This window comes from Hylobates moloch, unplaced genomic scaffold (genome assembly GCF_009828535.3).
Source record: "Hylobates moloch isolate HMO894 unplaced genomic scaffold, HMol_V3 SCAFFOLD_205, whole genome shotgun sequence".
Classification (NCBI taxonomy): domain Eukaryota; kingdom Metazoa; phylum Chordata; class Mammalia; order Primates; family Hylobatidae; genus Hylobates; species Hylobates moloch.
Genome location: NW_026652480.1, coordinates 36,453 through 48,330, shown reverse-complemented (window position 1 = coordinate 48,330; position 11,878 = coordinate 36,453). Strand labels below are relative to the sequence as shown.

Sequence of the window (11,878 nt, the reverse complement as noted above, 5' to 3'; positions counted from 1 at the left end):
AACCTCAGATGCATACTGCTAAGTGAAAGAAGCCAAGTTGAAAAGGCCGCACACTATGTAATTCCAAGTATGGGACATTCTGGAAAAGGCAACGCGATGGAGATAGTAAAAGGATCAGCGGTTGCCATGGGTTGCAGTAAAGGTGGGAGGAACAGGTGGAGCAGAGTTTTAAGGTGGGGAAACCATTCTGTATGACACTGGTGGAGACATGTTGTTATACATTTGTCAAAACCCACTGAATGTACAATACCACAGGAGTAAACCCTAACGTAAACTGTGGGCTTTGGGCAGTAATGATGTGTGAATGCTGGTTCACTGACTGCACCAAATATACCACAGTGATGCAGGATGTTGATGATGGGGAGGCTTGGAGAAGAGGGGCGTGAGGAGCATGGGGTATACGAGAACTCTGTACCCTAGGCTCAGTTTTGCTGTGAACCTAAAATGCTGCAAAGTCTATTAATTAAAATGAATAAAAATTTTTAAAAATCGTTAGAAATAAGAGAGTGACACTCAACCAACACATACTTATTTCATACCTATTTGTTCAAAGCTCTGTAAAATAGAATAGTATATTAAAGAAAACCAAATGAATGAAAAAGAAACTTCAGATGGAAGTGCTATAAAGGAAAATAAACACACTGAGGGGCAGGAAGTTAGATGCAGAGTGGGGGTAGGCAGAGGTGATCATGAAAGATCTCTTTCAAATATGGCCTCAGTGACATTCAGGCAGAAGAAATAAAAATCTAAAGGTCCCAACGTGAGAACAAGCTTCTCAGAAACAATGCTACCTCTTTGTCTTTGGCAGATTAGGAAGATTTTTAAATTAATAAGAATTATTAATAACGACTATAGTTCTTACTAGGACTAATAAAGACTAAGTCCTATATTTAGTAAGAACTATTTATAAAAACTGGTAATTCATAAAAATCTTAGTCATTAAATTTAATCAATAGGTTATGTATAAAACTCTGTATATTACCAATAGAAAATGTTCTTTTTCAGTTTTCATAGAACATTTTCCAAAATGGATTATGTTTTAAGTCACAAAAAAAACCCTCAATAAGTTTAAAAGATTTTAAAAGATTATAGAAGCTGACAACAATGAAAGAAAATATGAGTGAATAGAATTACCCTAAATACCTCCTGAGTCAAAGAGGAAACCAAAACTAGAACCACCAACTATTTGGAAAATACTGAGCAGAAGAACATCATTCATATAAATTACAATGTGCAGCCAACGCTGCATTCAAAAGCAAATGAAGAACATTAAACGTTTTTATCATTAAAAGACATTAAAAGGAACTAGCTTTGCACAGTCGCGGTATCGTAGCCAATGAGGTCTATCCGAGGCGCGATTACTGCTCATTGAAAACACATTAAAGGAACTAAGAATTCATTAAGAATTAATAACATTGACTTAATGTTAACATTGTTAACAATAAAAAAAGCAGGAGAGCAAAATAAAGAGAAAAGTAGAAATCAGGGATTCAGAAAACAAACAAAAACAATACAATAAGTAAATCTCAAAGCTGGTTAGTAAAAAAAACCACTAAGTAGACAGACATTTGGCAAATTCAGAAAAATAATGAAATCACTAATAAAAAAAGGAAATGAACACCACAGATCTTAATGACAAAACATTATACACACCTATATAGTAACAGATTTGAAAATCTAAAAGAAATGATCTAGGAAATACAAATTATCAGAAGTGACTCACCAATAAGGATTCCTGAAGAGGTTACAGAAGTTACTACACAAGTTATCATAAAGGCCGATCTATTCTTTTTTTTTTTTTTTATGAGATGGAGTTTCATTTTTGTTGCCCAGGCTGGAGTGCAGTGGCACGATCTCGGCTCACTGCAACCTCCCCCTCCCGGGTTCAAGCGATTCTCCTGCCTCAGCCTCCCGAGTAGCTGGGATTACAGGCATGCGCCACCACGCCCGGCTAATTTTCTATTTTTAGTAGACACGTTTCTCCATGTTGGTCAGGCTGGTCTCAAACTCCAAACCTCAGGTGCTCCGCCTGCCTCGGCCTCCCAAAGTGCTGGGATTACAGGCATGAGTCACTGTGCCCAGCCTATTCTTATTAAACTAAATTTATATGAGATTCTCCTCTAACCTTTCAGTAAATTCTGTATGCATGACTAATATGAGTGGGATTTTGGTTATTCATGATATATACCTTTGATACCTTTGATTAATAGCAAATTTACTATTACATTTCCTCAGCAATAGTTAAGAGAAAAAAACCACATCATCATCTAAATGTTACAATAGCATTTGATAAAATTCAGAAGCCATTCCTATTTTTTGTAAAGCAGAAACAGAATAAAATAATAATTTTTCTCTAAATCCAACAGCTGCCATCATCCCTAACTGTAAAAATATTAACACCAGAGTCATTTCAAGACAATGACACCTCTCTTATTTAACCAAGTCTTGGAACTTCAGGCCAATGTAATAAAGACCTAAAACAGAGTTAAGGGCCAGGCACGGTGGCTCATGCCTGTAATTCCAACACTTTGGGAGGCTGAGGCAGGCGGATCACGAGGTCAGGAGATCGAGACCATCCTGGCTAACACGGTGAAACCCCGTCTTTAAAAAAGAAAGAAAAAAAAAAAAAGTTAAATATTGTAACCATAGAAAAGTGGCTGAAGTTACTATTATTCTCAGATAAAACAATGAACTTGGAAAACAAAATAAGCAGACTTTTACTGAAGTCCAGTAAGATAATAAAAATACCAACGAACAGAAAAATCTAGTTAACTACTACTTCTTTTTTTTTTTATACTTAGAGATGGAGTCTCGTTCTGTTGCCCAGGCTGGAGTGCAGTGGCTTGATCTCAGTTCACTGCAACCTCCGCCTCCCAGGCTCAGACAATTCTCCTGCCTCAGCCTCTGGAGTAGCTGGGACTACAGGTGTGCACCACCACACCCAGCTAATTTTTTGTGTTTTCAGTAGACACAAGGTTTCACCATGTTGGTTAGGCTGTTTCCAACTGCTGACATCAGGTGATCCACCCACCTAGGCCTCCCAAAGTGCTGGGATTACAGGCGTGAGCCACTGCGCCCGGCCAAATATTTTTATATCTGTATTTTATTTCTGTAGCAAAACTATTTTAAAACTCTTTTGTTTCCACCAGGCATGAAAAAATTCTAGAAAGATTAAGACTGAAACACAATGGGCCGGGAATGGTGGCTCACGCCTGTAATCCCCACACTTCGGGAAGCCAAGGCAGGCAGATTACCTGAGGTCAGGAGTTTAAGACCAGCCTGGCCAACATAGCAAAACCCCATCTCTACCAAAAAAAAAAAAAAAAATCGGTTGGATGTGATGGTATGGTGCCTGTAATCCCAGCTACTCGGGAGGCTGAGGCAGGGAAATCGCTTGAATGCGGGAGGCGGAGGTTGCAGTGAGTTGAGATCCAATACTGCACTCCAGCCTGAGTGACAGAGTGAGACTCAGTCTCAAAAAAAAAGAGATTGAAACACAATAATTATTAAAAGTACCAGAAGAAAACACCTAAGGATGTTTTTTGTAAAGGTGGAATGAAGAAGATCTTAAACAGAAGGCAATAGATTAATATCTATTACATGTGAAGAGCTTCTACAATTCAATAAGGAAATATAGATTGGTAAAGTCTTTTTGGAATGCAATTCAAAAAAAAAAAAGAAAAACAAATTTAAATGCACACTTACAAGTCTTTTTTTTTTTTTTTTTTTTTTTGAGACGGAGTCTCGCTCTGTCACCAGACTGGAATGCAGTGGCGCAATCTTGGCTCACTGCACCCTCTGCCTCCTGGGTTCAAGCGATTCTCCTGCCTCAGCCTCCAGAGTAGCTGGGACTACAGGCACATGCCACCATACCCAGCTAATTTTTCTATTTTTAGTAGAGATGGGGTTTCACCATGTTGGTCAGGATGGTCTTGATCTCCTGACCTCGTGATCCGCCCACCTTGGTCTCCCAAAGTGCTGGGATTACAGGCGTGAGCCACTGCGCCCGGCCTACAAGTCGTTTTAACGGAAATACTTATATACATATGCATGTGCACAAAGACATACGTATAAGTTCATTAAGGCTCCAGTTTTAGTTGCTCAAAGTTAGAAATAACATAGATGACCACAAATAATTAAAGTACTACCATATGGCGTAATATCTTATGACTTAAAAAGTAGAGGTGCCACTATATGTCATGATATGGAAAACAATAATGATCAGATTTTTTATTTTAAAATCAACATAGAAAGTATCCGACACACAAAAAGTACTTATTTCTAACTCAGTAAATAAAACTATTAACAGTGGGTAGGTACTTCTAAGGAATGGGACTAAAAAGAGAAAGTAATTTTCACTTTTTAAGAATTTTATAAGACAGGGTCTTGCTCTGTCACCCAGGCTGGAATGCAATGGTGCAATCATAGCTCACTATACCTCCAACTCTTGAGGTCAGGCGATCCTCCTGCCTCAGTCTCCCAAAGAATTTTCACTCTTTACATATTTAATTGACTTGTTTGAACCTTTTATAATAAACATGTACTGCTTTTAGAATTTAAATTTAAAATAAGGAACAAAACCACTGTTCCAGTTTGTTACAATGGTTCTCTCTGCCAGCTGAGACTAAAGTAATTTTGTCTTAAAAGTTTTTACTACTTTCCAAATTTCTTATTTAATATTTTTTCTACTTTTATTTTTGTCTCATTTAAGAGATGGGGTCCCCTGTGTTGTCCTGGCTGACCTCAAATTCCTGGACTCAAAGGATCCTCAGCCTCCCAAGTAGCTGGGACTACAGGCACCACCAGCCACTGTCCACTTTTCAACTTTTATACAGGAAATATGCATATTTTTAAATCTGAGAAATTTGTGTTCAAAAACCCTATGTTTTATTTCAGTGGTGAAACGATTTTATATTTTTTCTCCTGAAAAATTATATTTTATTTACCCAAAGGTAATTTTTATTTTTAGTTACGGTCTCAGAAACTTCGTTCTTTTAGAAGGCAGCTTTTTGTTTGTTTGTTTTTGAGACGGAGTCTCACTCTGTCACCCAGGCTGAAGGGCAGTGGTGTAATCTCTGCTCCTGGGTTCAAGCAATTCTCTTGCCTCAGCCTCCCAAGTAGCTGGGATTACAGGTGCCCGCCACCACGCCCAGCTAATATTTTTATTTTTAGTAGAGAATACTAAATTCTCTACTAAAGAATAGTAGAGAATATAGGTTTCACCATGTTGGCCAGGCTGGTCTTGAACTCCTGACCTCAAGTGATCGGCCCGCCTCAGCCTCCTAATGTGTTGTGATTACAGGTGTTAGCCAACCCACCTGGCCTAGAAGGCAGTTTTAAATCTAAGTTTAAGAGTATCAACTCTACAGCATATAAGAACAGACTATTAACTAACGTTTATTAAGAACTGTAATTACGGAATACCTGCATTCCCTCATTTGATCTAAATATCCCTATGAAATTGGTATTATTATTATTATCCCCATCTTACAGGTGAGAAAAGCAAGTCTTGAAAAGAATGCATATCTTGCCCAGGGTAAAGTAGAACAGCAAGAATTGAAATGCAGGAGTAAGTACTAAAGAAACTCAGAGATAGTAGGCCGGAAGACTGAAATCCTGAATGAATGTTCAGACTGACTACCCTTAACCAGGCAGGTGACCCTAGAAGGGAAGAAGTGATGAAACTCAACTCTGATCACAGAAGAAAACAACCAGTATTTTATTTTTGGGGGGCAATGAGGTTTTTCCTTTCCTATTCTGCTCTGTTAAGGCACAAAAAGGATACTAGGAAGAGCCTGGACACACAATTTGCAATTAACACCCTCCCTCTGATTAGTCTGGAAACTCAACTCTTACAACAAACTGATCAAAACCTTTACGACTTAAAGTCTTGAAGATGACCCAGTTTCTTTTTCTTTTTCTTTCTTTTTTTTTTTTTTAATGAGACGGAGTCTCGCTCTGTAGCCCCCGCTCTGTAGCCCAGGCGGGAGTGCACTGGCGCGATCTCAGCTCACTGCAAGCTGCGCCTCCCGGGTTCACACCATTCTCCTGCCTCAGCCTCCCAAGTAGCTGGGACTACAGGCGCCCGCCACCATGCCAGGCTAATTTTTTGTTGTATTTTTAGTAGAGATGGGGTTTCACCGTGTTAGCCAGGATGGTCTCGATCTCCTGACCTCGTGATCCGCCCGTCTCGGCCTCCCAAAGTGCTGGGATTACAGGCGTGAGCCACCGCGCCCGGTGAAGAAGACCCAGTTTCAAATTTTAACCAAAGTGTAAAAGTCAGAAAGCCAAAAGAAATATACCCAAATATTATTATTATAATAATCAATTTTGATAGATAAAAGATAGGAAGAATCTAACATTTCCTACTTATTTTATCCTTGGCTACTTGAAGAAGTTCTTAAATATTAGAAAAGTATAATTGAAAGTTTATCTTTAGCTACCTGAACAAGTTCTAAGTTGTCTCTCTTAAACAGTATAATTGAAATAGAAACTGTTGGTGGGGTGCGGTGGCTCAAGCCTATCCCAGCATTTTGGGAGGCTGAGGCGGGCAGATCACCTGAGGTCCGGAGTTCGAGACCAGCCTAACCAACACGGTGAAACCCCGTCTCTACCAAAAATACAAAATTAGCCAGGCGTGGTGGCGCGTGCCTGTAATCCCAGCTACTCCGCAGGCTAAGACAGGAGAATCGCTTGAACCCAGGAGGCGGAGGTTGCGGTGATCGCACCATTGCACTCCAGCCTGGGCAACTGAAACTCCGTCTCAAAAAAAAAAAAAAAAAAAGAAAAGAAAAAGAAGAAATCTTAATTGTTAACCGCATCTACTTGGGAACCTGTCTATCATAAAGATCAGAGAGCCCTATCACCTGTATACTCGAACTACAAACTTAATTTTGAACTTGGGTTTGCAAGGTTAGTATTAAATAGCACGGAGTCCAGAATAGTATCTCTCTCTCTGAATCATAGTAAACCATAAACCAAGGCCCTAAGGGAAGTGAAATACCCAGGAACTCTTCCTTCATAAAAATATCTGCTGATTAGAAGACACTGGCAGAGAAGCCAACATCTACAGACCAAGTTTCAAACTCCAACAAAACTCCAACCTTTCTACACCTTAATCCCTCAGGCCAATAAAACACCCGTTAAGGACAACTGATACTACTATTTAAGAAATGATGACAGTATTGAAGCTGAGTATTGGAGCCATTTTTTTTCAGAGCCTTGCTGGAGGGAAAGGTAACAATGGGCTATTTAGTGAAAACACAAAATACACTGAATTTAGGTCAACCTCTGTTACCAAATCGGAAAGTTCGTTTAAGACCTACATCTATTACAGGTTCACTTTCCGTAATAAGTGTCAATCAGTGTGCTTGGCTAATAAGCAGCTCGAAAGATTTAATAGCCGAGGATGACAGAGTGAAAAAGTTGCCTGAAATCCATACTCCTAACAGAACATGAAAAAGGCTCTTCATATATACACGAGCATAAGTGGGTTTTACAGAAGCCACAGAGCTTCTGGCAAAGTTGACAAGTTTTAACCTGCTTTAGAAATTACTATTCACTGCCTTCATCCCAATGTAACTTTATTGAGTGTTATTCTATTGGACAACCCTACAAAAACAAAACCCCCAGAGCAAATTCTTGTACATTTCAATATCCTGCCTACTTCTAAGAGCGGAAAAGTCGAACACGGCAGGGGAAAAAACGTGACGTGCACAACCTTGATCCAAAACACAGCTCTTCGTAGTCTAATTTTAGGCCTAACCATTTTGTCTTTTTATAAAGGTTAAAAAAGAAAACAAAGAAAGGACACATCACCTGTAACGCAGAAGTGAGATAATGATATCAACCGGAGTTCGTTATTTATCAAGGGAAAACAAATCACGCTCACACTGCCCAGAGAGTAGTACTATTAATATTAAGATACAAGGATGGGTACAACCTCACACCCACTGACGATGACACGCTTCTGTTCTTGGATGACTTATCTTTAAAGAATTAGTTAAAAGGTTGAGTCCACAGAGAAATCTGTGGCGACGTTTTGTGTTTGCGTGTGTTTCCAAGAAAGCCAAACATGGTGAAAAACCAATCTTAACTTCACCTAAGTTATCTAAAGAAGCAAACTTCACCCCTAGGCTGAAGCTCAAACAGGAGCGAGGAGAAGCTCCGAAAGTTCCGTTCGTCAGCGGTGGCCCTCAGGCGCCCGGGACGCTCTGCGTTTTTACCAATGTGGAATGTGGAAAAGAGGTTACAGGCTGGAGCTGAGCAAACAGTCAAGCTACTCGCGACAATATTCCTGAGCAGTGAAACTGAGGTGAACAGACAGCGAGCAAGCAGGGGCTGAGAATCAGTGAGAGAGGAAAAATCAAGGAACAAAACCGGAGAGTCTGGTCCAGCATTAAGAAAACGGAGCAAAGGAAGAGGGTGAAACGCGAGGGGAGGGAAGACCGAGAGTCGGCAGAGACCGTGGTGCCGCGCGGTTCAGGGCAGGGCTGGGTCCAGGAAGAGTGAGACCTCCGCAGCCCGGCAAGCTTCCCATTTCGGGCTAAAGCCAGCGAAGAAAACGGCCCTGGGGAGCAGACAATGAGCCACCGCCCCAGGAGCTGCGGCTCCCAGCACGCAGGTGGCGGCTCCCCGGCCCCGCGCGGGGCAGGTCGGCCGTCCCGGGCCGCTCCCGCCCGCCAGGCCGCGGAGAAGGAAGGAGGAGGAAGAGAGCCGGCCTGCGTCCCGCGCCGGCCGGACTGTGTGCACTTACCCAAGGCGAGGCAAGGTCCCCGCCCCAGCGAGGCGCCTCGGTCAGAGCTCCCGGCGAGCTGCGGAGCCGCCCCGGGCCAGCGCGCGGCGCGGGGAAGGGAGGGGAGGGAAGGGGAAGCGGGGCGGGAAGAGACGCCGCGCTGGTGCAGCCGCTGCTACCGCTAGGCCCAGCGGCGGCGGAGCCCTGCGGCCGCCAGGGAGGGGAGGGGAGGGAGCCTTCGGCAATGGCGACGGCCCGGGCCGGAGGGGAAGCGGAACAACCGCCGCCGCTGCGCGTGGCCACAACCCTGGGGGAGGGCGACGGCGGGGAGCGGGGCGGGGCGGGGCCAGAACCCAGAACCCAGAACCCCTCCCGCCCCGAAGCCGGAGCTCCCTGGGGCGGAGACGAGCGCCGCCTCCCATAGGCAGGCCCGCGCGGGGGCAGCTGGGAGTAGTAGTTCGGTGATAGACGTTGCTTTTATTCCTTTGGTAGTCTTTGTATAGAGAGGAGCAGCCAGTCCCTCATTTAATTCAGCATTGTCTCCAAGCAGGTTTCTGCCGACGGAAGACGCTGACAGACGATTGCTGTTCTACACATCTGCTCCGCGACATTTGTTTCTGGGAATTCATCCGTTATCCATTTTGCTTTTTTGCTTACTAATTCTTAACTAAAATTTTGCTGCTAAATTAAGTGCCACCTCCTTGCAAATTAAGACTTCCCTATTTTATCCACGGAGGAGTTCATCAATGTTTCACTTATTCTACAAATATTTGAGTGTCTGATATGGACTAGACACTATTAAGCATCAGAAATACAAGGGTGGGCCAGGTGCAGTGGCTCACGCCTGTAATCCCAGCACTTTGGGAGGCTGAGGCAGGCGGATCACCTGAGGTCAGGAGTTCGAGACCAGCCTGGCCAACACGATGAAACCCTGTTTCTACTAAAAATACAAAAATTAGCTAGGCGTGGTGGCGCACATCTGTAGTCCCAGCTACTCGGGAGGCTGGGGCAGGAGAATCGTTTGAACCCAGGAGGAGGAGGTTGCAGTGAGCCAAGATCGGGCCACTGCACTCCAGCGTGACAGAGCCGTCATGTCTCAAAAACAAAACAAAAAACATAAAAGAAATGCAAAGGTGAAAACGATTCACCAAGCCTTTGTGGAGCATATATGAAGACATAGTAATTAAAGTAGTCACACCTGGTAGAAGAAAAACCTTGGCAAGGTTATTTTGGATAGGGTGGTCAGAGAAGGCCTCGTTAAGGAGGTGACACTTAAGGCAAGAACAGAAAGAGACAGCAATAAGAAGCACCCAGAGAAAAGCAATACAGGCAGGAGAAGAAAGAAAAGGGCTTGCTATGGTCAGTTTAAGAAGACCTGTGTAGCTGGGGCCTAGAACAAGAAGGTGGTACTATTAAGAAAACACTACAGCAGACAAGATTCAGGTCATGAAAGATCCTGAATGCCAAGGTAAAAAGCCTATATTACAAGAAAACATTAAAAGGCTGTTTTAGGCAGGAAAGTGATGTTACCTGGCTTACACTTTAAGATCACTAGACTGCAATGTGGATAATGGAGTATAGAGATGCAAGAATAGAAGGGAAATAAAGTAGGAAGGCAGTGGAAAGAGAGGAATTGTGCTTCTCTATCAATGTACAGCAAAAAACTCAATTGATGCAGAGGGTACAGGAGAGAAAGGAATCAAGGAGCAACATGGCACAGTGAGAGATAACCTGAAAAATGCTGATTAATTATTAAACACACAGAAACACGGGATAAATAAGACATCATTTCAAAGGCATAACTTGCAGGAATGAAAACAGAATGCTTCTGACAGTCTTCCAAATTTCACACTCAACCTGAAGAAGGGGCAGGAAACCAGAGTGGTAAGCAGGGCGGTGAAGCCATGGTTGTGTTGAGGGCACCTACTTATCTCAGAAATCTCTAGGGTTTTAATAGGTGCACAGGAAACTAAAGACAAGGACTTGGGCCTATACAAGAAATCAGGACTGTGATCCTGCATGGGACTGGAAATTCAAAGCGCTATACCCTCCAAGAACAGACTGGGGAAAAAAAACCCTATACTAGCCCAGGGAGACATACAGGATATTTGTTTACTTTGGCCTGCAGTGGGCTTGCAGGGCAGAAGAAAATTTTCCCTTTAGAATTAATAACCTTTTAGAAATTTCCCTCACTAAGGTTTTAAAGTTCAAATTTGTCAAGAAAGTGGTCCCAGGCTGGAGTTCTGGGGGGCCTGGAAGAAACAAATACAAATCCTGACCGCACAGGTGTACCCTCAACCTGGGTCTCAAAGGATTTCACAGATAAACAGGATTTCCAAAGCCAAACATGAGCACCCAAAATACAATACACCTGAGGAAATAAGCAGCGATGAGTGAGTCAACAGAAACTACAAAGAACATAATGAAACCCATACAGACTTTAGCTACTGGAATTGATGGCTACAGAATATAAACTACGCTTATTTAAATGATTAAAGAAAATAAGACAGGAGCTAGAAAACATGAGCAAGAAACAAGATGCTTTTTTTTTTTTTTTTAACGACCAAACAGCTTTGAAAATGAAATAAGTAGGCCAGGTGTGGTGGCTCACACCTGTAATCCCAGCACTTTGGGAGGCCGCAGTGGGCGGATCACCTGAGGTCAGGAGTTTGAGACCAGCCTGGCCAACATGGTGAAACCTCCGTCTCTACTAAAAATGCAAAAATTAGCCGGGCGTGGTGGTGGGCACCTGTAGTCCCAGCTACTCAGGAGGCTGAGGCAGGAGAATCACTTGAACCTGGGAGGTGGAGGTTGCAGTGAGCCAAGATCATGCCATTGCACTCTAGCCTGGGCAACAAGAGCAAAACTCCGTCTCAAAACAAAAACAACAACAACAAAAGAATTAAGTAGAATTTCTAGAAACAAAGAATAATTGAAACCAAAGCCGATGTTTGGTTAAATAGCAGATTACACACAATTGAAGAGAAAATTAGTAAACTGGAAGACAGATCAAAAGAAATTACTGAGAACAGCCTAGAGACAGGAAAAATGAAAGCAGGCTTAAGAGACATGGGGATAGATTGTTAAGGTCTACCATACTCCTAATGAGAATTCCAGGAGAGAAAAGAGAAAAACCAAAAGAGG

General features: G+C 42.6%; 1 non-coding gene across 1 annotated transcript; it reads left to right on the top strand.

The window, feature by feature from the left end:
• Positions 1-1,307: 1,307 nt before the first annotated feature.
• Positions 1,308-1,443, top strand: LOC116464130 (U4 spliceosomal RNA). The gene has a single exon (XR_004246862.1). It is a non-coding gene; the product is annotated as a U4 spliceosomal RNA (small nuclear RNA).
• Positions 1,444-11,878: the final 10,435 nt, after the last annotated feature.